We start from the raw sequence: 26,047 nt of genomic DNA, 5'->3' as shown, positions 1-26,047 counted from the left end.
CAGCTCTGCGGGACACCAGGTCTCACACTTTATTTTGGGTCTTGATTTTGCTATGGCAGAGGACATATCAGTGCGCACATCATTATCGCAGGCTGCACAACCGCCTCAGCCCTTTTGGTGCCACTAACTCTGTGACCCACATGGCAAAGCCACGTGGCAGTAGGCACGCACTGCCCGCTGGGTCAGGCCTACACTGCGGTCCAGCAGGTCTCACAACACCAGTCTGGACCGCCAGGACGAGGCATCATCGCAGGCTGCTCACCCGCTCAGCAGTTAAGGTGTCCCTACCTCAGTGCACTGAAAGTCACCGCCCCGTGGCGGTGTGCCTGTGCTGGCCGCAGTGTATCCGGTGCCTCCAAGTCTGTGCCCAGCAAGTCATGAACCCTCTATGATTGAGTATCGTAGTGCGGACGCCATCATGTCACCTCTGGCCCTGGGGAATGTGATGTTGCAGGGCCCTAGGCCCTCATGCATAAATAATAACCACACGGATACACCCAGAGAGACAGTGGAAATGGCGTAGAGCATGTGCGCCCGCCCTTTTTATTGGCAGGGTCACATGTCCTGTGACGCGTGTGCTGGATGAGTGTGGTGTGGGTGTAAACCAGCCGGGAGGAAGTAGCTGTGGCATGCTGACAACTAGACCTGTGATCAGCAGATCACTACAGGGTAGACCTGGGTCATGTAGCGTTGTCGTCCCCCCCTGTAAGCATGAGGGGGAGTGGGCTGGCCTGGCGTATGCCAATGCAGTGTAAGGGTTTGAACAATGACCCCGGGGCTCTGTGTGTGCTTGCGTACTGGTCTTGGCAAGGAAGTAATAATGCGTGTGTATCGGTTGTTGTGTCGGCGCCACCCGGACCACATTCGGCAATGTGTCACCCTCTGACCCAAGTCCAACGACATGAGCAACATGGACGTAAGGGAAAATCAATGACCCTACATTCATCCATACTTCCACACTTGAAAGATCATAGACATGACACATCTGTGTGATTATGAATGTTTAATGCACATTCAGTGGAGTGTTGTAGCTGGAGCAATACAGGGCCATGCAAACCCCACTTTACAATGTTGGCCCCTGGAGTAATGACAAGTCCAAAGGAAGAGGAAGAGTTCAGTCCACAGTCTGATTGCTGTGTCATTTGTGATCAAACAGAATATGGCAGTCCATGTCGAGGTTCAAGGTGAGTGTCGCAAAGTGTATCGGGGGACAGTGGAAGGTGATGATGCAGAGGGCAGAAGCCAGCAGAAATCGGCCATATGCCGTAGAAGAATGCTACTGTGTCCACCGTACCACAAAGGTAGGTTCATCTGCATCTTCGTCCGCTGCTGGTCATTTGCCACACGTGTGGGTGATGGGGTTCTGTCTCCAGCATTGTGTGGCAGTGACACATCAGGGGCCGTAGGTGGAATGTCTGCAGCACTGTGTGGCACTGACACTTCAGGGGGGGAGATGTGTATGTAGTGGTAGCAGAAGCATGCCATGAGGATGGTCTTAAGGTCATTGAGGTACCCAGCTACTTCTTGCTGGTGTGCACCCGAGGCAGCCGCTCTTTCCACCTGCGTCCGCTCCATGGTCTCCATTAACCTCTGCATGTGTCCCAACTCCCGTGTGACATCACTAGAGCCACTCTGACTGGACAGTTGTTCTAGTCTCTGAGTCAGGGCTCCAGCGATGTCAGCCATGGTCCGTTGGAGAGCATGGAGTGGACTGAGGGTGTCCAAAAGGGACTGTGAGTGGTCCCTGATGGGACTTAAACACCCACATATGGGATCTAGTTTGGCTGCCATGTGGTCGAAGCCCACCCGCACCTGTTCAGCCAGCTGCTCCTGACACCCCAACACACAGCATTGGAAGGCCACGTGTTCTTTGTGGGGGTCCTGGGAGGCAGCTGTGGTGGAGGGTACTGCCTGCTGTGTGGTCTGGGCAGGGGGTTGGGCCTTCTCGTAGCAGCTGGGCTTCCCCGCTCCTGGAAGTGGGCTATGGAGGCTCTCCACGAACTGTTGGAGGGCGTCGGAGTCGAAGGTGTGGTGGTCCTCTTTGTTATCAGAGAAGAGAGGTTCGGACTGCTCTGCAGGAGGTGTTGGACTTCCCTCTGCAATGTGAAGGGGAGATCCAGTTTAACATTGTGTTCACATGTATGTTGTCGCATTGTACAAGTTTCCATACAGACTGCATGACTGTGTACATTGGGGCTGTTTGGGAGGAGCTCCCTATTTGGTGCGGGACAGTGGACATTTTGACAACATCACGGATGTGTGTTTGTACTTGTACATTATCAACTCACATGTCCCTGGAATGCCAAATGTGATTGGCCAATTTCTACACACATGCGGCACCAGTTGTGTCCTGTGTTCTGTTGTGGACGTGTTACCAACTCTTCACATCGCTTAACCAAAACCCCCCTCCCCCCGCCATATCATGGGACCCAAACCAAGCTGCCACCAAACTCACACAATGGATCACCCACGGCGCTGACAAATTAGCACCCTTGAAAAACCACCAGATCAAACAAAGTAGCAAAAAGGCCCCTTGGTTCAACGATGACCTTAAGAAATCCAAGAAGTTATGTCGTACCCTCGAGAAAACCTGGAGAAAAAACCCAACCACTAACAACCTGACCCCCTTCAAGGACGCCACCCACAAACACCACCAATTGATCCGATCCACCAAGAAATCAGCATTCAAGGATCGACTCGACAACAACACCCACAACAGCAAAGAATTATTCAACATCCTCAGAGAATTTACCAACCCCTCCGCCGCCACATACGACATCACTCCCTCCCAAGACCTCTGCGACTCCCTATCTTCTTTCTTTCACAACAAAATCGCCCCCATTCATAACAGCTTTGGAAAGCTGTCCGAAGAACAACCCACTCCACCCACCTCCGAACCAAAACAGCACTCTCACAACCTTTGCGCCTGGAACCCAATCACGACTGTAGACACCACCCGCCTGATGAACTCCATCCACTCAGGATCGCCAACCGACCCATGTCCCCCCACATTTTCAACAAAGCAGACTCCATCATCGCACCCCATCTTTGCGATGTCATCAACTGCTCCTTCAACTCCGCTACCTTCCCAGAAAGCTGGAAACATGCCGAACTCAGCGCCCTTCTGAAGAAACCCACAGCGGACCCCTCTGAACTTAAGAACTACCGCCCCATCTCACTCCTCCCTTTCCTGGCCAAAGTCATCGAGAAAGCCGTCAATAGTCAGCTCGCCGCCTTCCTTGAATCCAACAATTCACTTGACCCCTCACAGTCCGGCTTCCGAGCCAAACACAGCACCGAAACCGCCCTCATCGCTGCTGCAGACGACATCCGAACACAGTCTGTCATAACACCCTCATACAACGCCTCAGCAACATCGGAATACAAGGAAAAGCGTTGGACTGGATCATCTCGTTCCTCGCCGGAAGAACCCAGAGAGTCCGCCTCCCCCCATTCAAATCAGAGGCAACCGAAATCATCTGCGGCGTACCACAAGGATCATCACTCAGTCCCACCCTCTTCAACGTGTACATGAGTCCCCTCGCATCCATCGCGGGACAACAGAACCTCAACATCATCTCCTACGCTGACGACACCCAACTGATCCTCTCCCTCACCAAAGACCCTAACACCGCCAAAACCAATCTACACGAAGGAATGAAAGAAGTAGCCGAATGGATGAAGTACAGTTGTTTAAAACTAAACTCGGACAAAACGGAAGTCCTCATCTTAGGATCATCCCCCTCTGCATGGGACGACTCATGGTGGCCAACGGCTCTGGGCACAGCACCCATACCTACAGATCACGCACGTAACCTGGGCTTCATCCTAGACTCCTCCCTATCGATGACCAGACAAGTCAACGCCGTCTCATCATCATGCTTCAACATCCTACGCATGCTCAAAAAAATCTTCCGCTGGATCCCCACCGAAACAAGAAAGACAGTCACCCACGCACTAGTCACTAGCTGACTAGATTATGGAAACACCCTCTACGCCGGAACCACAGCCAAACTACAGAAAAAACTCCAACGCATCCAAACCGCCTCAGCCAGACTCATACTGGACATCCCCCGTCAAGCTCACATTTCCGGTCATCTGAAAGATCTCCACTGGCTTCCCGTCAACAAGAGAATAACGTTCCGTCTCCTCACCCACGCACACAAGGCCCTCTACGACCTAGGACCCGAATGCCTCAACAAACGACTATCCTTCTACACACCCACCTGCCAACTACGTTCATCCAATCAAGCCCTCGCCACAATCCCGCGCATCAATAGATCCACCATGGGAGGAAGATCTTTCTCTTACTTAGCGGCCAAAACCTGGAATTCTCTCCCCACTCACCACCGCCTCACACAGAACCACCTCTCCTTCAGAAAGCAGCTAAAAACCTGGCTATTCGATAAATAATGCACCCACCCTCACTCAAGCGCCTTGAGACCCTCTGGGTGAGTAGTGCGCTATACAAATTACTGAACTTGAACTTGAACTAGGTCTGAGGCATGGTTTGTTTGCAGATGTGCTCTACTTAATTGTGCATGTGAGCCATTGTGCCCATCTCCCTTACATGCGGTGTGCCTTTGACCTTTGTGCTTGTATGATGCTGACATGTTGCATACTTGGGTACATTGGTTTCTTGGTGGGAGTTGGGGCTCTGGGGCATGGTTTGTCTGCAGATGTGCTCTACTTAATTGTGCATGTGTGCCATTGTGTCCATCTCCCCCCGTCCCCCCAGTCCCTGGTCGTGACTCACCCTGGTGCCCTTGTGTCCGGTCATGTTGAGCAGTGTCCGGTCCCTGACTCCTACCACGGTCTCCCCACTGATGTTTGTGGACACCATTTCCTCCATATCGTCCAGCTCCTCCTGTTGCGCAGGACTCCCACCTCCAGTCTGCATTGCTGCCTTCCAATTGTTGGCGAGTTTCTGCTTGGTTTTGTGATTCACATCATTCCAGTGTGACTTGACCTCTTCCATTGTCCTCTTCAGCACTCCGACTGCATTCACCTTGTCCACGATTGACTGCCATATTCCATTTTTGTTGCCAATGATACAGTGGAGGTGACGAACAGTTGTTAATGGTGTTCTACCACCTCCATTATCAGGATCATGTTTTCCTGCTGACTGAACAGCTTCTTCCTACTCTTCTTCTCCTTGCTCTTGCCCTTCCCTGACCCCGAGGTCCAAGGCTGGTCCTCCGGGGGGCTTGTGGGGTTCTGGGTGTCCTCTGTACTTGCTCCGGCAACATCCATTGTGCTTCGCTGTTGTTTGGCCTTTGTTTGTATGTTTTTTGCCCTACTTATATGGTGATTTTTCCCACCTGATGTGTGTGATTTGCAGGCCTGTCGCTGCTTTTCGCAGATTTCTGTATCGCCTCATCGCAACTTTTTTTGCGTTCGTGTTTCACATTCTTGTGGCGTCGTGTTCGCAGAAATTTGATGCGTTATTGTGGGCCTATCGCATGCTGCCGCCGTGTTGTGAATACTACACTAACACTGCGTTTTTTCCCCGCAATACACTGCTAAAAGAAGAGTTGCGTCAACCGCCAACCTTGGAGGTTGATCTCGGAGGCTTTGGAATGGAATGGGGGGAGGCGGACGCACTGGGTTCTGCCGGAGATGAAGGAGGTGGTCCAATCCAGAGCCTTGTCTCGGATCCCTGCTGCGTGGAGGCTTGCGCGTAGTGTGCAGTGGCAGAGGTGTCGAATGCGGCAGAGAGGTCTAGGAGGATGAGTGCTGTGGTCTCACCGTTGTCCAGCAGGGTTCTGATGTCGTCGGTGGCGGCAATGAGGGCAGTCTCGGTGCTGTGGTTGCTGCGGAAACCTGACTGGGAAGGGTCCAGGATTTTGTTTTCTTCGAGGTATCGGGTTAGCTGTCTGTTGACGGTTTTCTCGATGACCTTGGCCGGGAAGGGGAGCAGAGAGATGGTCCGGAAGTGCTTGAGGTCTCTTGGGACTGCCTTAGGTTTTTTGAGTAGGGCGTTAATCTCTGCGTGTTTCCAAATTTCTGGGAAGGTCACGGTCTTGAGGGAGAGATTGATGACGTTGTGCAGGTGGGGTGTGATGGCGCTGCTTGCTCTGTTGAAGACGTGGTGCGGGAATGGGTCTGACGGAGAGTCGGAGTGGATTGTGCGCATGGTCTTGATGGTGTCATCGATGCTCACGCTGGCCCAGGCTAGAAGGGGGTCATGGGCGATGGTGTGCAAAGGGTCTGTTGTGTTGCTGTCTGTTGGGGCTGTCCGGGTGTTGAAGCTGTCGTGGATGTCTGCTATCTTGCGGTGTAAGAAGGTGGCGAGGGAGTCACACAGGGCTTGCGACGGCGGGATGTCTTTGGTGTCAGAGCTGGGTTTGGAGAGTTCCTTTACGATGTTGAAGAGCTCCTTGCTATTGTGTGCATTGTTGTCAAGGCGGTCTTTAAAGGAGGTCCTCTTGGCCGCCCTGATGTGATGGTGGTGGTTGCGGATGGCATCCTTGTGTGCTGCGTGGATGTCCGGAGTTAGTTCACTGTGCCATTTCTTCTCTAGTTTCGACTCCTGGTGGCCGACGGCACTGGGGACAGCCCCGACCACGCACGCAACCTGGGAATCATCCTCGTCTCAATGCTCTCAATGACCAAGCAAGTCAACGCCGTCTCCTCCTCCTGCTTCAACACCCTCCGCATACTCAGCAAGATCTACAGATGGATCCCGACAGATACAAGAAAGACAGTCACCCAGGCCCTCGTCAGCAGCAGACTCGACACGGGAGCCCCAACCAAGCTCATCGAACAACTACAGCACATCCAAAACGCCTTGGCACGACTGATCCTCGACGTACCACGCCACGGCCACATTACCCCCACCTGAGAAACCTGCACTGGCTCCTCGTCAACAAGAGGATATCCATCAAGCTCCTCACCCACGCACACAAGGCACTCCCCAAGACCAGCCCAGCCTACCTCAACAGACGGCTCACTTGCCACCGTCCCGCGCATCCGAAGAACAACCACCGGTGGGAGATCCTTCTACCACCTCGCCGCCAAGACATGGAACACTCTCCCACTGAGCCTACGACAGACCCAAGACCTGCTGACCTTCAGGTGAATACTCAAGACCTGGCTGTTCGATCAGTAGCGCCTCCCCCCCAGCGCCTTGAGACCCTCGCGGGTATGTAGTGCACTTTACAAATGATTGATTGATTGATTGATTGAGTTGCATTAAGCTAATTTTGCAGTAATTATCACACGTTCTTGAGAATATCCCCCTAAGCTTTAGCCCAGTACAGTTAACCTTTCACACAGTCCATGCCACATAAGAATGTGACTATAGGGCGGAATTAAGCAGGATACCTATCAGTTCATTTCTTACTTTCAGCTTACATGGCATGACCACCAAATTTAAATCCATAAATTCACAATCTTAAGGTTATTCAAGAATGCCTATGTTGCTTCAACCTTCAACCCTCAACCTTGAAAAAGAATAATGTGTTTTTACCATGCTAAATTATAGATCTTGCAAGATTCTACACCATTGCTTTAGTTCCCACATCCTGAAACTCCAGTTGCAGTATCTGGGACTGTTGTCACATACTTTGTGTTTGCTGCGGTCTGAGAAGAGTTTCACTCTTTTTCCGTCCCTTTGTAGAGACTGCTTAAGTGAATCTGCCTTATGTAGAATCGAGTTCCTGATATCTTGATCACAAAGTACCACCATGATGATATGACCACCAGCTTGCTCAGGACTGGCTGCCCTAATGGAAGCCTCTGTTCTTTACCTGTATGTATTCAACATGGGCTGGCACCAAATTGCCACATAGGAAGAGCTGCATCACCTCCACAATTGTGCAGAGTGGCCTATGAGAGTGAATCTCAGAACACACAATTTAACAGCACTACTTCCATTCCCAACACCTCCATTGTATCCTCCAATATAATGATTGAAGATCCCACTTGTGTCTAAGGCCACATGTATGACCATTTCATTTTGCTAGTCTCTTGTGGAAATTAGCAAAATTAATGTACCTAAGCGGCGTTCATTTGCCCTCTCCCGTCCCCCTCCCTGTAGGCACCACGTATACCCTGAAATGTTGGCCGCATCATTCTGCCAATGAAAGCCCGTGCCCATATGTACATGACAGCCATTTTAGGCCATGGCCTCTCTGTCCGTTTTTATAAAATCCCCGGCTTCCCTCCTGCGTGCATTTGAGCACCCCCCTCCCACTCTCACATGCATAGACCAAGAAACCCAGCACTCTGCGCGACCCTGCTATGAAAGGCAACCCTCCTGCTTGACCCAGGCACCCCCCCCATTTCCCTCTTGAAGAAGCATCCTTCGCCTCAGCTGACATAGCCCCCCCCCCAGCTGTTTCTGACTGCCCCTGTTCTCTCATGTACGGGTCATAAGACCTCTCTCTCTCTCTGCGCGACCCCGGCCCTGCACGCACCCTGACCCCCTCTTTCTCCTCACATGAACAAGTCATAAACCCTCTTCTTACGCAAAGCCCTGTCCTTGAGGGTCACGGCCGCGCCTGACCTGCACCTCCTTCCCTTCCATGAATGCCCCTCTGTTGACAAGCCTTCCCTCCGCACTCAATTGTCCACGCGGCATTAATACCACTCCTCTGATGACCCTTTCCCCCCCCCCCCCTGAGTCCAGCTGACCACACATGTCCGAGGCCATCGCCTGAGCCAGGAGATACCCTTTACTGCCCTTATTGTATGAAGTCACTCCTCTTCAAAGGATCCTCTATTGGTCTTGGCCACCCCACCCCTTGGGCTATGATCAGGCGTACACATCCTACAAAACACTCAGTTGCGTGATTGCCCTCCCCTCTTATCAGCAGGTCAAGGGTCCCCATTGTGAATGTATATGGGTAGGATCACCACGAGGATTATAGGGATGTCTTTCCTTTTGCGTCACACCGTCCTGATTGTGTTATCCTGTGTTCTGTAAAGTATAAAAAGCCAGAGTCTCAGCTCACTTGTTAGAGCACCTCCCGAAAGACACTGTGTTTCGTGTCCGAAATGACTGGCTCTCCTCATGAGTAATAAACTCTGTTCTTGATTCCTGCTTCCAGCACCCGTCTCTTTATTTTGGTAATTACTCAACATGAGAACTCAGAGGCGGTTTGCGCCAGCAGCCTGGGCATCGATAGGAATATGGTTGCATTTTCCACAATTGGCGTCCCAACGCGGGGCCCATCAGTGACATAGGGTTCGGTAAGAGAGATCCAGACGAAGAAGTGAACGTCTAAATGATCGGGGCATGCCTGCCTTGAGAGGGCCCTCGCCCGGCGGCCGATCAGCAGAACTTCACCAATTCTGAACGGACCTCTCTTCAGTGACCTATTGTCCTGACTGGAATCCCACAGGAATGCTACATGGAGTAAGAGAACGATCGGGCGCTGGAGGAGGAAGTCGAAGAACTATCCGTATGGTCCGGTCCGGGTAAGATTAAGTAGGGTGTTTTTACGCCTGATTGGTAGGGTGGCTCTGTCCACCTGATTGATTGATTGTTTGTATTGAAAACCGGTATTTGTATACTGGCATTGTTGGTATTGGTTCATTTAGCTCTGAGGGCTACTTGACATATTGGTTCTCTTTTGAGAACGAGACATTCTCTGTTTGCAAACAGCGGCGAATAGGAACGTCGTCCCTCTTTGCAGATAGAGAAGGGTAGGTAATGTAGACTTTTGTCCCCGGTATTAAGCCGTCATGCCTACCTTTCTCCCCACTGGATTGTTTGAAGTCGATTAATAATCGATTGTTGTTCTTTTGAGATCTTCCCTGTCTACAAACTGAGACGAGTAGAAATATTCTGTCTTCCTTTTTGGATAGCGAAGGGCAGGTAATGCAGACTTTTGTCCCCGTTGTAATCCGTCATGCCTGTTTTTCTCCCCACTGATTGATTGAAAACCTGGACATTGTTGTTCCAGGCATTGTTTCGTTTGAGGTATTTTCCGCCTGCAAACAACGAGGAATAGAGATATTCTATCTAGTCTTTGCAAGCAGAAAAGGGTAGGTTATGCCCCTTTGTGAATTCGTCAGTCCTACCCACTCCCCACTGGTTGGTTATTGTGGGGTAGCTCGCATGGTCCGCCCAGGAGACTACTCTTATGGAGGACATATGCTCTCTACTCATGGGCCATTTAGTAGAAATAGACCGACTGGTCCGTCCAGGAGGCTACCCTGGTAAATGGAAGTACATCGCTCGGTCCGTCCAGGATGATACCCTAATGAAGGAATATATGTTCCCCTTTTGATCGATAATCTCGTTCCACCCCGGACCATTTATTGGAGGGGACTCGTCTGGTCCGTCCAGATGTACCACCCCCCCCCCCAGTGAAAAGGACACATAAAAATATGAAGTGATCACCGTTCCCTACTAACAGAAAGCTTTAGCTCGAAACACGCTAAGGAAGAGAAAGAAAAATAAAAGGAAATCAGGCTAAGTCAGTAACCCCCTGATGAGCTTTTGACTTCACTAAAAATAAGAAACATTAGAAATAGTTCGTAACAAGAAATATAAAATGGCGAAAAGTTTGACAGCAAAAATAGCCACGAGGTAGCTAGGCTTCACTGCCTGTTCCTGCTCCCAACATGCCTGCCTCATTGCCCGCCACGCCCAAATAACGGTCACATGAAATAGAAACAATCAAATAGGTACCTACCCCCATTCCGGAAACTCCCGAAGTGCAACAGGTCCGCAGTTACGCCCATCCGGAAGGCGAGGCCTCGAGGTACGAGGGGCCCGCCTGACCACGGTCGGGAGGAGATGATGTTGGGCAGGCGGTCCAAAGAATGGCAGAGTCCTCTCCTTCTCTCCTCTTCCGCTGCCCTGCAGGCCAAGGGGGGGGGGGCTGTCTTGCCTCAGCCACCGACCACCCCCCCCCCCCCTTCTGTCTCTCGCCTGGTCCGACCCACGAAGAAGGCAGAAGCCGAAGGCGAGAACGGCGGCGAATCAAGTAGTCCCGCCACATTTCAAATTCGCCGCATGCCATCGCCTGCTTGTTAAAGGCCGAAGCCAAGGCGAAAACGGCGGCAAATCAAGTAGTCCTGCCACATGCCAAATTCACCGCATGCCGCCGCCTGCATAGGCACAGGTAGTCCCGCCACATGTCAAGGGAAAGGGGGGGCTGTCTTGCCTCAGCCGCCGACCACCCCCCCCCCATCATCAATGGCTGGCATGGCCGATATCGAAGACGACGGAGCCGAGGAACGGCGCGGGGTCGCTGGAAGGGGGAGGCGGCGCGAACGACCCTCCCCCACCTCCCTCCAGGTGGAGGCTTCCAGCGACACCCCAATACTCTTACTTAAAGAGGGTCAACATCATAAAGCGGTCTTCTGCCCAGGACGGGCACTCGCTCCATATCGCCTCTCCTCGACCTTGAAGATTCTATAAGAGCCAGGGGGCCCCGACCCCCTGCATGGGTGCCCCCGCCCCCTTCACCGGGAACCACGACATCGGTGCAACTCCTGCCGGCACCAGCCTCGGATTAGAAATGGCTAAAATGCAGCCACGGCACAGACTTGTTCAGTTCCGGAGGAACACCAGGATGACCCGGTAGGAAAATTGTTGCCGCCCTTCCCACTCTTTGACTCATGGTCCATATTGTTAGACTGTTAGCCTTATAGCACGAAACTTTTTGAATTCCCAACGGAAGGCTCTGGGCCAACCATGCAAGACTAGAGACATCCTGACTGTGCTGGAACTCGCCTGACCCCACCCAAAATGGCGCCGACACAAAATGAGATTTTTTTTTGAATGAACTTTATTGTACCATGACCATGCAACTTTTACCCCGAGATATATATATATATAACGTTTTGGATAATGAAAGTAGATATGAAGGATATTGAGTATGTGTTTGGACAATGAATTGACTTAGGGTGGGTACTGATTAGGAGTGGGAAAATGAATTGGTGTGAATTAGGTAAAGAATGAGTATTGGATAATGAATTATGAATTGATTAAAAATGAATTTTTGACATGCATCATGTTTGCTCTGTAAGGTAATCTCAATGCGATTTTATTTGCACTGCTGCACTTTATGCAATGAACTGCTACCAATTCCGTTTATTAAAAGTATTTTGAAGAAGAAAGCATGGTCGTTGCAGTTGCAATTAATGAGTTTTGTAATGCCTTACTACTGCGAGCGAAGAGTAAGTATGATGAAGGATGTAGATCAAAAGGGATCAGATATTTGGCAGCTACCTTATGTGCCACAAGCAACCGGAAAAGTGTTTCAGATACCCTTAAAAATGACACCACAGAAAATGCCTTCTGACCGTCACCCTTGCACCCGATAAAGACGGTTACGACCAGGTAGCTCATGTAGATACTCAGATCGTCAATGATTATCTATATGACACCACTGGTCCCTCTGGGCTGAAATGCCGAAAGGGCAAGGGAATGCGGTACGAGGAGATAGGGCGAGTATATGGTAGGTAAAAACATTTTCGAACTACTGCATGATGATGTGCTTTGAATGCTGCCCCCCTACCCCTTCTTTTCCTCCCTTCTGCAGGTCACGTCAGAACGTCGACTGAAGTGTGGAAGAGCGACGGTCGGATCACCGACTAAACAGGAAAAGAGGGAATATGTGTGTGGTCGTTATAACGATAGGTTTTTAAAAGAAAAGACGTAGACTTAACATGACTATTCCTCCTTAGGACATAGCGACTGGGAGGATAGACTGACACAGAAACTGGACAGGTACTGAATGACGAAAAAAAAAAAAAAAAAAATTTGACTAGAAATGACGTATTAAATAATGTAACTGGACGTTTGACTAGGTAGGGAAAGGACAAAGAAAAATTATACAGGTAAGGGTTGCCACGGCACCACCCGTCTAGGAAGTTAGAAATATTGCTGATGTTCAAAATGCACTACCCCCTTTCTCACACTCTTATAGATATAGCCAAGCTGTCCGACTGTTCTCCCGATCAATGCTTGCCGTTGCCTCAGCCTGGAGAACTTCCCACCACAGGAGGGAACAGAAAAATGGCTTAAGATCCAACCATGGGTAACTAGCGCGACCAGGTTAATTACTGATCGACCAGCCGAGGTGTGAGTATTGGTAATTGGGAACGTTCACAGGCGTGACAAGCGAGAAGGGAAAGGGGGGAAGGGTAGAAAGAGCTAAGCACATAGATAAATAGGATAGTAAAGATACGTAGGATATATATGTATAAATAGATCTTGTAAACTAACAATTGTTTCCTGTCTTGACGTGAATGTCTTGTATACGTATAATATATGCGTCGTCTTCCCTGTCTGAGTTTGTGTGTGTAAATGTACGAATTTATGTCTTCCCTCTGTCCGTATCTGCATGTTATCCAACCTTTACTGTTCTGTGTTGTGAGCGCACTAAATGACCTATTTTTGTACACGTCTCTCTCTCTCTCTTTCCCTCTCTCTCTCTCTCTCTCTCTCTCTCTCTCTCTCTCTCTCTCTCTCTCTCTCTCTCTCTCTCACTCTCACTCTCTCTCCTTACATGTCATACATGTACCGAATGGCTCGTTTAGATTGCGGACGACTCTCACTCTCTATGAGAGTCTCCCTATTTTTCCTCCCTCTTATTGGTAAAATTGTGCCCCACCGGCACCAGTCTGATTTGATACATGTTTGAACGCGAAGGTGTTCAGCGAAATTGACCGAAACTAAAATGACTGTATCTCGCCACGTTACTGCCTCTCCTTTCCGTAAAATGAATGAACTTGAATTGGCTGAGAAGGAAAGGACAGGTAAGACGACTAAAGTCCCCCAAATCTGGCCATTTATAGGGGAACTGTATGTCAATGGCATCCTATGTCTGTTCTTCAGAGACGAACGCCAACGTCTAGACTGACATCCAATACCCAGATTGCCCCACCCCTTTACACCCAAGCACAAGCGCCCGAAGCATCCCCGCCCCAATTTTTTTGATAGAACCACTCCTGTTATCCTAGGTATAAACGTAATGATCATGGGTAGCTGCTGACCCTTGAGGAAATCTCGTTTTGCCCGACTCTCGACGATAGCGCCCCCGCCCTGTCTGAAAATGTTAATAAGTTCTGGAGGGAAATGCTGCGCTAATGTTGAAAATGATGTAATGAACAGTTGATGGAAATATTATCTTGTAATCACTCGAATCATAAATGGGCCGATGAATGTACCTGCCATAAACTCAGTAGGAATGCTGACACGTGCACTACTTGGCAATGAACATCTGACTGTGACCAATGAGCGTATCTCCCAAATGCGTAGAATTAAGGGAGGAATTCACATGCATAGATATCTTCTTTTGCCATTTCACTGAAACTTTGTCTTGTACCTATTCAAAGATTCGCGATCACCGAAGGAGATGGGTCAGAAGTGGCGTACAGCCTGGCTGCGGATCTTGGGACTCGTGTGACCTCGACCGAAGGTGGAGCCGCAGAGCAACAGGAGGGTACGGGACGAGACCGCAACTTCAGCGTGGAAAATGAAAAACGGCGAGCCACCTCGAAGCCACTCGCCTGCTAAACCCACGTGTGCCTGGAGTCTCCGTCCCCCTTCCTTGAGCCCGATGGATGGGCCTGCCTGCTTGTTATCCTTTGCTCCCTTGGTCCCTTTTTGCGTGTCCCAGGAACTCTGACCCAACTCCACCCTCTCCCCTATCGACTATTTTGAACTTCACTCACCCTCTTCTCCATGTGACTTTTTGTCAAAGGAACGAACTGCATTTCACTGGGAATAGGGTGCTGCCATAGAACTGTGGGTGCCGAGCATAAAGCACCGCCAACCGGATTGTTTAGGGAACAGGACTGTGGTCTAATAGCAGAGGACTGACCGCACCCTGCAACGCGTAAGGATAAGACCCGAGCTGGACCTGTAGCTCCACCGCCGGTGCTCAACAGCGCCAACGAAAGGACGCGGACTAGAGCCTACCAGTGATGGCTCACTGCTAAAAGACACTTGAACGAAGAAATCTTGTACATTGAACTGAATTCCGCCCTCAACTACTTGGTCAAAATGTTCATTGGTCACACTTTTTAAACATTTATGCTATGTAGTGCTTTTGAAATGATAGGAACTCGACAAATACAATTTCCTATGTGCTGCATTCTGCCCATCGCATCAACTGTTCATGATTTTTATGCAATATGTTAGTATTGACAAATGCTATTTCATCAACCACATGTTTATATGTACGCCCCGTAACTAGGAAGGATAGGAAAATGAACTCGCTTATGTTAAAAGCGGCGACTGTGGAAATTAGCAAAATTAATGTACCTAAGCGGCGTTCATTTGCCCTCTCCCGTCCCCCTCCCTGTAGGCACCACGTATACCCTGAAATGTTGGCCGCATCATTCTGCCAATGAAAGCCCGTGCCCATATGTACATGACAGCCATTTTAGGCCATGGCCTCTCTGTCCGTTTTTATAAAATCCCCGGCTTCCCTCCTGCGTGCATTTGAGCACCCCCCTCCCACTCTCACATGCATAGACCATGAAACCCAGCACTCTGCGCGACCCTGCTATGAAAGGCAACCCTCCTGCTTGACCCAGGCACCCCCCCCATTTCCCTCTTGAAGAAGCATCCTTCGCCTCAGCTGACATAGCCCCCCCCCCCAGCTGTTTCTGACTGCCCCTGTTCTCTCATGTACGGGTCATAAGACCTCTCTCTCTCTCTGCGCGACCCCGGCCCTGCACGCACCCTGACCCCCTCTTTCTCCTCACATGAACAAGTCATAAACCCTCTTCTTACGCAAAGCCCTGTCCTTGAGGGTCACGGCCGCGCCTGACCTGCACCTCCTTCCCTTCCATGAATGCCCCTCTGTTGACAAGCCTTCCCTCCGCACTCAATTGTCCACGCGGCATTAATACCACTCCTCTGATGACCCTTTCCCCCCCCCCCTGAGTCCAGCTGACCACACATGTCCGAGGCCATCGCCTGAGCCAGGAGATACCCTTTACTACCCTTATTGTATGAAGTCACTCCTCTTCAAAGGATCCTCTATTGGTCTTGGCCACCCCACCCCTTGGGCTATGATCAGGCGTACACATCCTACAAAACACTCAGTTGCGTGATTGCCCTCCCCTCTTATCAGCAGGTCAAGGGTCCCCATTGTGAATGTATATGGGTAGGATCACCACGAGGATTATAGGGATGTCTTTCCTTTTGCGTCACACCGTCCTGATTGTGTTATCCTGTGTTCTGTAAAGTATAAAAAGCCAGAGTCTCAGCTCACTTGTTAGAGCACCTCCCGAAAGACACTGTGTTTCGTGTCCGAAATGACTGGCTCTCCTCATGAGTAATAAACTCTGTTCTTGATTCCTGCTTCCAGCAACCGTCTCTTTATTTTGGTAATTACTCAACATGAGAACTCAGAGGCGGTTTGCGCCAGCAGCCTGGGCATCGATAGGAATATGGTTGCATTTTCCACACTCTAATTACAATGTTTTGTGATTTGCAATTCAAGACTAACAAAATGAAATGTACTAATGTATCTCAGACACATTAGCGATTACCAATAAGGTCGCAATGGACCTGCCTCCTCAATATTCATGAGGCAGTTTGCAATTTGCGACCCTTTGGGATTGAGCAATAAAACAGGGATGAGGGCATGCTGGGGACAGCAGACCACCATGTCTGTGTTTGCTTTTAAATAAAGCAACTTTTTTTTAAAATACAGCCATTTTTCCTTAAAGGAAAACTGGATGTGTTTAAAAAAGATCAAGCATTTACAATGCAACAGTCTCACCTTTGCAAAAGTTAGAACTATTGGCATTGTAAATGACAACATTTTTATTTATGTGTTGGTTTTGAAAACAGATGAATGAATGGCATTGTCATTTACAATGCCAATAGCTTAAGTTCTCGCAAATGCCACACACAAACACACAGACCCACACTCAAACACACAGAGCCCTACACACACACAGAGACCCCCACACACACAGAGCCCGACACACATACAGAGCCCCCCACACACACACAGAGCCCCCCACACACACACAGCCCCCCACACACAGAGCCCCACACACACACAGAGCCCCACACACACACAGAGCCCCACACATACACACGGAGGCCCCCCCCACACACAGAGCCCCCCCACACACACACAGAGACCCCCCCCCCCATACACACACACACAGAGCCCCACACACACAGAGCCCCAGACACACAGAGCCCCACACACACAGACAGAGAGACACACACACACACAAACACACACATAGCCACACACTCACACACACAGAGCCACACAAACAGGAAGACTTGCGGCTAAATAAAATGTAGCTCTCCTACGCTCAACACAGACCTACTTTATTCCCTAAAAAAATCAAACGATATAAACGCTAGGAAGTGAGATCTGGGTATGGTGTGCAAGTCGCTGTCATAAATCCAGACGGTGCCGTCTCAGCCTTTCACCCGGACGTGGTCCGTTGATAAAATCCGTGCCTAATTCGTTTAAATGCAATATCCGTGAAAAGGCGTGCTGTGCATTGACGGATGGCTTGACACAATTTAGTAATGGGTGAAGACGACACGATCCCTTTAGGTGTCTCAATGTTACACCTCTCCTGTTAAAAATCGGAACATACGAGTTCTTAATTTTCAACCAGCTTTGGGCGAGTCCACAGTAAGGAGTTTATCTGCTATTATCATTAAACAGTCGAAAGAAACACTTCATAGATGTTACATGAACCATCAGAAAAAAAATCCACTTCATGTGGTGTGAGCACACACACACAGTTCCTGCTTCCTCATGGAAAAATAGTCCCCTTAAGACGGAGTCAGAAAGGAACTGGATGCGATAGTCATGAGACGCGGTCTAACTATGAATGTCTAATGTTAGAATCCCAGCTACTCCTAGCCGACCAAAGTCTGATCTTGGGCAAATCGGTAAACATCCTCCATCTGTACTAAAGTAACGGATGCGCTTTTGGCAGAATGAGCTGTCCAGACCAAAGGAATCAGCCCCCTCAAACATTCAATAGTACTGACAGGGGGAGGAGACATGCGGTTGTGCCATTGTCTGAAATGCATATCGCGGGAGCAGGGGGCCAGTCACCGATGCAACCAATTTACACAGCCATCAGCCTGGCAGCATTCAAGCTTTGTGGAAGTAGGGGGCAGGGGGTATTGTGCAGACCCAGAACGCATTAAGCAGCAGAGACCAAAGCCCTTTGTGTTCCGGATATGTGTGTATGTAGGTTATGGCTTATGTTAGTAAGCCTCCCACCCTTCCACTCAAAAACCACCGAGATCATCTGCGGCGTCCCACAGGGATCCTCCCTCAGCCCGACGCTGTTCAATATCTACATGGCACCGGTCGCCCACGTCGCACGTCAACATAACCTCAACATCATCTCCTACGCCAACGGCACCCAGCTGATCATATCCCTCACCGAAGACCCCCACACCGCCAAAGCCAACCTCCACAGAGGAATGAAGGCCGTAGCCGACTGGATGAAGGACTGCAGACTGAAGCTGAATTCAGACAAGACGGAGGTCCTCATTCTCGGACCCACCCCATCAGCCTGGAACGACTCTTGGTGACCCACATCGCTAGGCACAGCCCTGGAACCCACAGACCACGCACGCAACCTGGGGGACACCCTCTCCATGACCAGTCAAGTCAACGCCGTCTCTGCATCCTGCTTCAACACCCTCCGAATGCTGCGCAGGATCTTCAAGTGGAACCCTCCCGACACGAGAAAAACCGTCACACAGGCCCTCGTCACCAGCAGACTCGACTACGGGAATGCTCTCTACTCAGGAACAACAACCAAGCTCCTGAGATGACTACAACAAATCCAGAACGCCTTGGCACGCCTGATCCTCGACATCCCCCGATGTAGACACATCACACCCCACCTGAGAGGCCTGCACTGGCTCCTCGTCAACAAGAGGATCACCTTCAAACTTCTCATCCACGCACACAAAGCACTACACAACGCCAGACCTACATACCTCAACAACCGACTCAGCTTCCACATCCCCACCCGAAGCCTCCGCTAAGCCAACCTCACCCTGGCCACAGTTCCTTGCATCCGAAAAATCACCACCGGCGGCAGATCCTTCTCCTACCTCGCCGCCAAGACCTGGAACGCTCTCCCTACCAGCCTACGACAGACTCAGGACCTGCTGGCCTTCAGAAGACTTCTCAAGACCTGGCTCTTCGATCAGTAGCGCCCCCCCACCCCCCAGCACCTTGAGACCCTCACGGGAATGTAGCGCGCTTTAGAAATGCATTGATTGATTGATTGATTGGTGTTACTGCACACCACAAACCCCCTATAGCGTGCATACTGTGCTGCACTAGAAGCGTTTAACACCGAAATATACAAGTACTGCTTTTCAAGTAGCGGGTCTACCGAGGTGAGAGCCGGCACTCTTTGGAGACCAGGCAAGATGGCACGGAAGAAGCTGGCACGGGCAGCCTGCTGGGCATTGCTGTCGAGCCCAAAGCTCCTTGAGGCACCGTATATGTTTAGGTAGGCATAATAAAGCTACCAGCCCCCCAATCACAAGCTCCAACAACTCTAAATGATGAGAGGATACACAAAGGGGCAGTTTGGCTTTTTTCCGAGATTTAAATTTCAAGTGGGGACAGCATAGTACATTTCTTGGGCCAAAAATGCCACAACAAAATACTGCAGAGACTAAACAAAATCCTCGACGAATTCACATGTGACTCTTAGAGGGAGGTCTTTCCAAGAGGGGGCGGGCAGTAACAATCCCAAACTCTCTGCAGAGACTAAACAAAATCCCCAACGAATGCACATGTGACGCTTAGAGGGAGGTCTTTCCGAGAGGGAGAGGGGCAGTAACAATCCCAAACTCCCAGCGGTCTTGAAAGGCAAAAAAAGGGGGGCGACACTTAGGAATCAGTCGATAATGGACAGCAGGAAAAGATTCACTCTGGAGATTAAGTAATCGAGCGTCCGTCAAGGGGGCGCAGCCAATACGGGGGCGTCACTCAACAGTGAACACAGGGTGAGTGCACTTGAGTGATTTACCTCTCTCAGCCGTGATGTATATGAGGCAGAGAACCCGTGAGCGATCGTGGAGGAAACAAGCATTCGCCATTTGTCTTTAAGCCCCATCTTTTTCAGATTGATTTCCCCGACTTACTGCTGGCGTAAAAGGTTCCTTATCTTCTTTATGGGGCCATCTGGACCCATAAAGAAGACAAGAAAGCTTTCAGGCCAGCAGTAAGTCGGGGAAGTCAATCTGAAAAAGACACGGCTTAAAGAGGAAAGAAGAACGTCACTAGGACCTCTTCTCCAATGGCTGGCCACCGTTTAGGAGCCCAGCCAATGGAGAAGAGGGGCGGGGCTTAACCCTCGCTAGTGAAGTTCACTAAGAGACATCAAATCTAGTGAGCTCGACTGCGCACGTGAGACCTAAAAATTAAACATTTCTGTTTCATTAGGTTGAGGCTAGGTAACACGCATGCGTTGCTCTGTGAGGTATGCTGTATCCACTTCTATGGGTTTTTGCCACGCTGTCGCTGCTGATTGGTTAAACTGTGTGTCGTCCAGAAAAGCTTGCTTCTGTGTGGTTTGTTTTACTTTATGTCCCGCCTTCTTGTGGCTACTTCCCGCCCCTGAAGTATTGGCCTATTACTAGTCTGCTTTCTCTGTAGTCATTTTTTTACTTGTGTTTGGCACTCTTTTTTTCTATATTTGTTTCGTTAAGTTTTTGTTATGCTTTTGTGTTTAGACTAGCTATTTTGATTTAAAATGGAGCTGCCGACTCCGCAGTGCAGCCGAAGATCCTTGCTACTGCTGTCCTGCTGGCATATCTTATTAGTGAATCGTACAGCCAGGGCCGGCTTTAGCACTGGTGGCGCCCTGTGCAACAATATTTGTTGACTCCCCCCCCCCAAAGACCACCTCCGCCAAGCATTCCCTCACTACCAACATTTGACAGTGCTCCTCCGGTCTCCATAACCTCTGTCTCTTAGATTCATTTAATTTTATAGCGATGCTCGACGCAGTTTAAGGTATCAGAGCACTTTACATCACACACACTTTGCACAGAGACAACCATACATGTGTAAATCAGTATATAGGAAATGTTACACAAGACAGATGTCTACAAGGTGTAGGAGTCACATTTCATCCATAGTGGTCGGCAGTATAGTTTAAGAGTCCTTGGACTGGAAAAGCACAAATTCAGAATTGAAAATGTAACACTATTGTTAGGGATTTTCTTTAATAATAAGAATTGATTTCTACCCAAATGAACCCCTTTTGCAATATTAGGAAAACGAAAGACTGGGCAAAAAATATATAGCTCTAATATGTTCCAGCTCTTTGATGGCAGTTAATAGCTCACTGCTCAATCATCAGGATTTTAACTTATAAACTGCAAGTAACAAAAGGATCTCTGACAAAAGCAGTAAGCCATTGACCAATTTATATAATATGCACTTTGTGATGTGAATGGAACACGTTCTTTGCAGCAGGCATAATAACCCTTTGCACTATGATGAGTCAAAATGTTGACTAGACGAAGCTCCGGTCTCTCTCCAGGAAGACCGTTAATCACTGGAGTTGTCATTTTTATTGATGCCTGAAAATTGCTGGGACAATGAACACGGCATCAGGTACTTTTAAAATAAATGAACATGGTGCCCCCACCCCAAGTCATAACCCGGTGCGATCGCACCGATCTTGAGCCGGCCCTGCGTACAGCACATCACGGGCTTTGCCCGGCAATAGAATGCAACGTGTTCCTCCCCCATGGTACACCATGTCATGGGAGCCAAAAATGGCAGAGCTGCGGAGCTGCGGAGCCCCGTCCGTACAGTGCAGGCTGGACCTCCCACCACCACCTTGGCAGGAGCTTAGATCCTGAAGGCAGCCACATGAATCTCACCCCCGGGAAAACATCAGCCGCATCCCTAGAGGGCCGGTCAAACTGTCATGTGCACTTAGGGGAGTTAAAACCACTCCTTCCTGCTCTGGCATCATGAATACAGCCCCGCCTCGTCTCCCGCATAGAAAAAAAAAATGATTATAATACTGTCATGTTATTATCATTTTCTTTTTCTTTTTTTGCACTGCTGAAATAGCAGTGAGGCGATACTCCTCCTCCTTGGCGGAGGAGCCGCCATTGCCGGCAAAGGTGAGTGCTGCAGCCAAGCTGTTTCTATGTTATTGTGAAATACCGTGAGCAGCGTTCAGATGTGGCATAAGAGAAGGTGAATCCAGCTTTTCTCGTATGTTAGGAGGCGCTTGAAGCGACACCTTTTAGGGACTTGTCGGCCGTCCGGAGTCATGAGCTTGCATAGTGTAGCAGAGAAAAATCTACAAATCCCCTTACTTGCTCTAGCCAATGCTTACAGTTTGTTAGTGTGCCCCCATGTAGACTATATATTTTACGTGTACATGTTGGGGGCATGGGGAGGGTAATGTGTTTTAAAATTTGGCTAGTTTAAATGTTGTGTAGCCTGTTAGCCAGAGGCTGTAAGTCATAAGAAATGCAGCACATTTACTGGTGAGCAAGCCAAAATATCTACAGGGAGAGCCGAGGATCTGAGATGCTGTGCATGAGCTGAGCCTTGAAATGTTTTTTCACTAATAGCAATATATCTGTACATTTCCATAATGCAATGTGAAACTTCTGTATTGTAAAATGATGAAACTTACATGGCTCGAAATCTCTTGCTTTATTCTTCTATCTTCTATGTCACACAACTTCGTCACCCTTCACCTCCTCCTTTGTTTATTTGGCTGTTAAAAACAACAGCATGCCCATTTTACAGCACTATACCCCTTCCCTGCGTCCTGATGGAACCGCTACTGGCCCCCAACTGCAGATAATGTGCTGCATGGCTAGATACTTATAAGGCCACAAAGGCGAGATCGATTGCATTGCAAATGCTTGTTTCTTGATAGTAGGCAGTGGTCTTTGGGACTACTGCCTGCTTTTAAAAAACATTTTCACTGCCAGACACAGAGGGGAAGGAGTCCCCTGCGGTCCCCTTCCCATTTGTGACTCTCTTATCACCTACTTGAAGTAGGCGGTAAACTGCGATCGTTTTTCAACCTCATTCAATCAAATCAATCTATCAGGGGTTTATAGAGCGAGCTACTCACCCATTAGTGTCTCAAGATGCTGGGGGGGGGGACCGCTCCGGATCAGTTGAAGAGCCAGGTCTTGAGGTCCTTCCTGAACGTGTGCAGGGTCGGGGAGCATCTGATGTTCACAGGGAGTTTGTTCCAGGTCTTGGCTGCAATGTGGGAGAAGGCTCTCCCACCTGTTCTGTTTCTGCAGATGACCTCTGCCAGGGCGAGGTCGGCGGAACAGAGGTTCCTCTTGGGTACGTGGAAGGATAATCTCTCATTGAGGTATTTTTGTCCGATGTTGTTGAGTGATTTGTAGGCGTGGGTGAGGAGTTTGAAGGTGACCCTCTTCTCGACGGGAAGCCAGTGGAGGTCTCGTAGGTGTTGGGTCATGTGTTTGTGGCACGGAGTTCCGAGGATGAGTCTGGCAGCAGCGTTCTGGATGGTTTGGAGTTTGTGTAGAAGGGTTCTGTTGAAACCGCATATAGGGCGTTGCCGTAGTCCAGTCTGCTGGTTATGAGTGCTTGGGTGACTGTTCTTCTGCAGTCGGCGGGTGGGGGTGGGGGGAGAATCTATTTGAAAATCATGGGGAGGATAAGTAGGCAGTTGAAGCTGGTGGAGTCGAGCATTCTAGTTGCTAAACAATAGTACACCCCCTGCGACTCCCTGTTAGGAAGGGACACCCTTGTCACACCCTTCCGAATAGCGGCTCGCAAACCCTATTTTGCGATTTGATATTAGGTTACCGGCTCGCAAAATAGGGTTTGTACACTGTAATGCGTCGCACATCTGGCCCATGGATCATTGTTTCCTTTCCACCCTACCTAACTGCCTGCCAGATGCATAATTTTGGTTATCAGCATTTTCACCATTGTCTCAAACCCTACGACCCTAGAATCCACCTTCACAAAGCAAATCTCCATATCAGAGGTTGATTTTTCAAACGTGTACAATTTATTCATGATAAAATCCAAACATCTAACTTTTCACTTTGGCTCTTGGCCATTTCACTTATTGCTGTGCCCTCCCTCTGGTCTTATGTTAAACACTGTTTCCTACAAGTGTTAAAGAAATCCTCTTTTATCTTCTTCTGCTGTCCAGTCTTTGCAGGCAACTCACTGCTGTGCCTTGCTGTTCTGCAGTGGCTTGCCTTTCACAGAAACCCACAAAAGCGCACAGCCTCTCCATTGGAGTTCTGTCTCTCACAGGGTTTGACCGGAGCCCCCCACCAGCCCTAGTCCCATTGGTCACACTATCACTGGTTAAGCAAAAGTGATCTGTTGGTAGGGAGAGGTCCCATGGAGGTTTTTCATTGTAGTCTGCCTGGAGATGGCTGAAGGGAGTTCTGTGCTCCACGATCACCTGTGGCTTTCCTCCTAGGTCCAGGCAGGCCTACCTCCTGCCATCTTTACTTTCTCCTGCTGCTTTTTTTTTTTCTCAAATAATTTTATTTTTCAGTTTACACAACATAAACAAGAACACCCAACTGGCATCATTTCAGTGTATGTAAACAGATCGACGACCTCATTATCGGCACTTAGGACTACAGGCAGCATCAGGGGGGGAGCGGACTCATGGTGAAGAAACACAATAGTAGACAATTAAAACATTGTGAGGAAGGAACCAAGCACAGCACTTCAGCAGGTGGTGAATATCTCTAGGGGCCACCCCCTCGCTCCGCATCAGACCCAGACCCAACTGGCGTATGCAACCCACTGCCCCCACTGTGAGACACGTCATGAGAGGAAAGCTCCTGTTCTGCTAGCCCCGATGCACACATGACTCGCCAGGCCAGTAAGTCGTCCTGCAGCTTCTCATCCCTCCGAGTGAGTTACATGTGAGTTTCCTCAGCCAGGGACCACTCCCGTACATCTCTGAGCCAAATGGGCACCTCCGGAGCCCTCTGCCCCATCCAAGTAATCGCCACCCTGCGTCTGGCCAGCACCAACATTAATTGTAAGAGTTTATACGAAAGTTTATTTTTCTTGGGTTTGGGGACTAATGCAAACAGACAATGCAGGGGGTCGATCATCAACCAAAGGCCTGTAGCTGTGACAATGAGCTTCACCACCACCACCACAAACCACCCAGAAACCCTTGACCGGGTGCCATATACGTGATGCGTATCCAACGACAGAAGTTGGGACCCAGCCCCACAGCGCGGAGTAGATACCCCCAATCGACTGTGTCGAACGCCTTGGCGAGGTCGATAGACACCAACACCATTTGCTCCTCCCGACCACGCACCTCATGTATAATGTGATTCAACCGCCGCAGGTTCATAGCCGTATTGCGCCCCGGAATGAAACCGCACTGGTCTTCATGGACCAAGTGAGACATATATGGCGCCAAGTGTGAGGCCAGTAACTTGGATAAGATCTTTACGTCTGTGTTGATCATCATGATCAGACGATGCGATGAAGGTTCATGAGCCCCCCTGCCCCCGGGTTTAGGATCATACATATTTCCCCCAGCGTCATGCTCGGCGGGGGAGTCCCGCTCTCAAACGCCTCAAGATTCCTGCAATAGGAGTCGGGAAAGTGGAGTTGGGAAAGTGTACCCTCGAATGTCTGGTAAAATTCCGGAGGGAATCCGTTGCTTCCCGGGGACTTGGCCCGCGGTAGGCGCTGCAGTGCGGTACGCACCTCACCCAATGTCAGAGCTTCGTCTAGGTCCTTTTGCGCTGATTTGGGAATAGACCGCAGGGTCAACTCGCGAAGGTAAGGGAGATAAGAGGCCTCAGAAACGGTGGGGTCCATGGCGTATACCCGCTAGAGGTGAGATTGAAGGACTCGTAGCAGTCCCACGTCAGAGTGGACCACGCCCCACGCAGGGCCACAATTCTTTCTGGGGTCTGTTCCCATGGAAGAATCCAGGGCAAAAGTCAACTGGGTTTATCACCCTCCCTGTGAAGGTGCTGTCTATATTGTGTGAGGGTATACTTATCGAGCCTCTCCAGGATATCGTGGATGCGTGTCCGAGTGTCCTGTTCCCCTTCTCGTGTCATAGCGTCAGGGGT

The sequence above is a fragment of the Lissotriton vulgaris genome, chromosome 3_1, assembly GCF_964263255.1.
Source record: "Lissotriton vulgaris chromosome 3_1, aLisVul1.2, whole genome shotgun sequence".
NCBI lineage: Eukaryota > Metazoa > Chordata > Amphibia > Caudata > Salamandridae > Lissotriton > Lissotriton vulgaris.
This window is presented reverse-complemented; position numbering follows the sequence as displayed.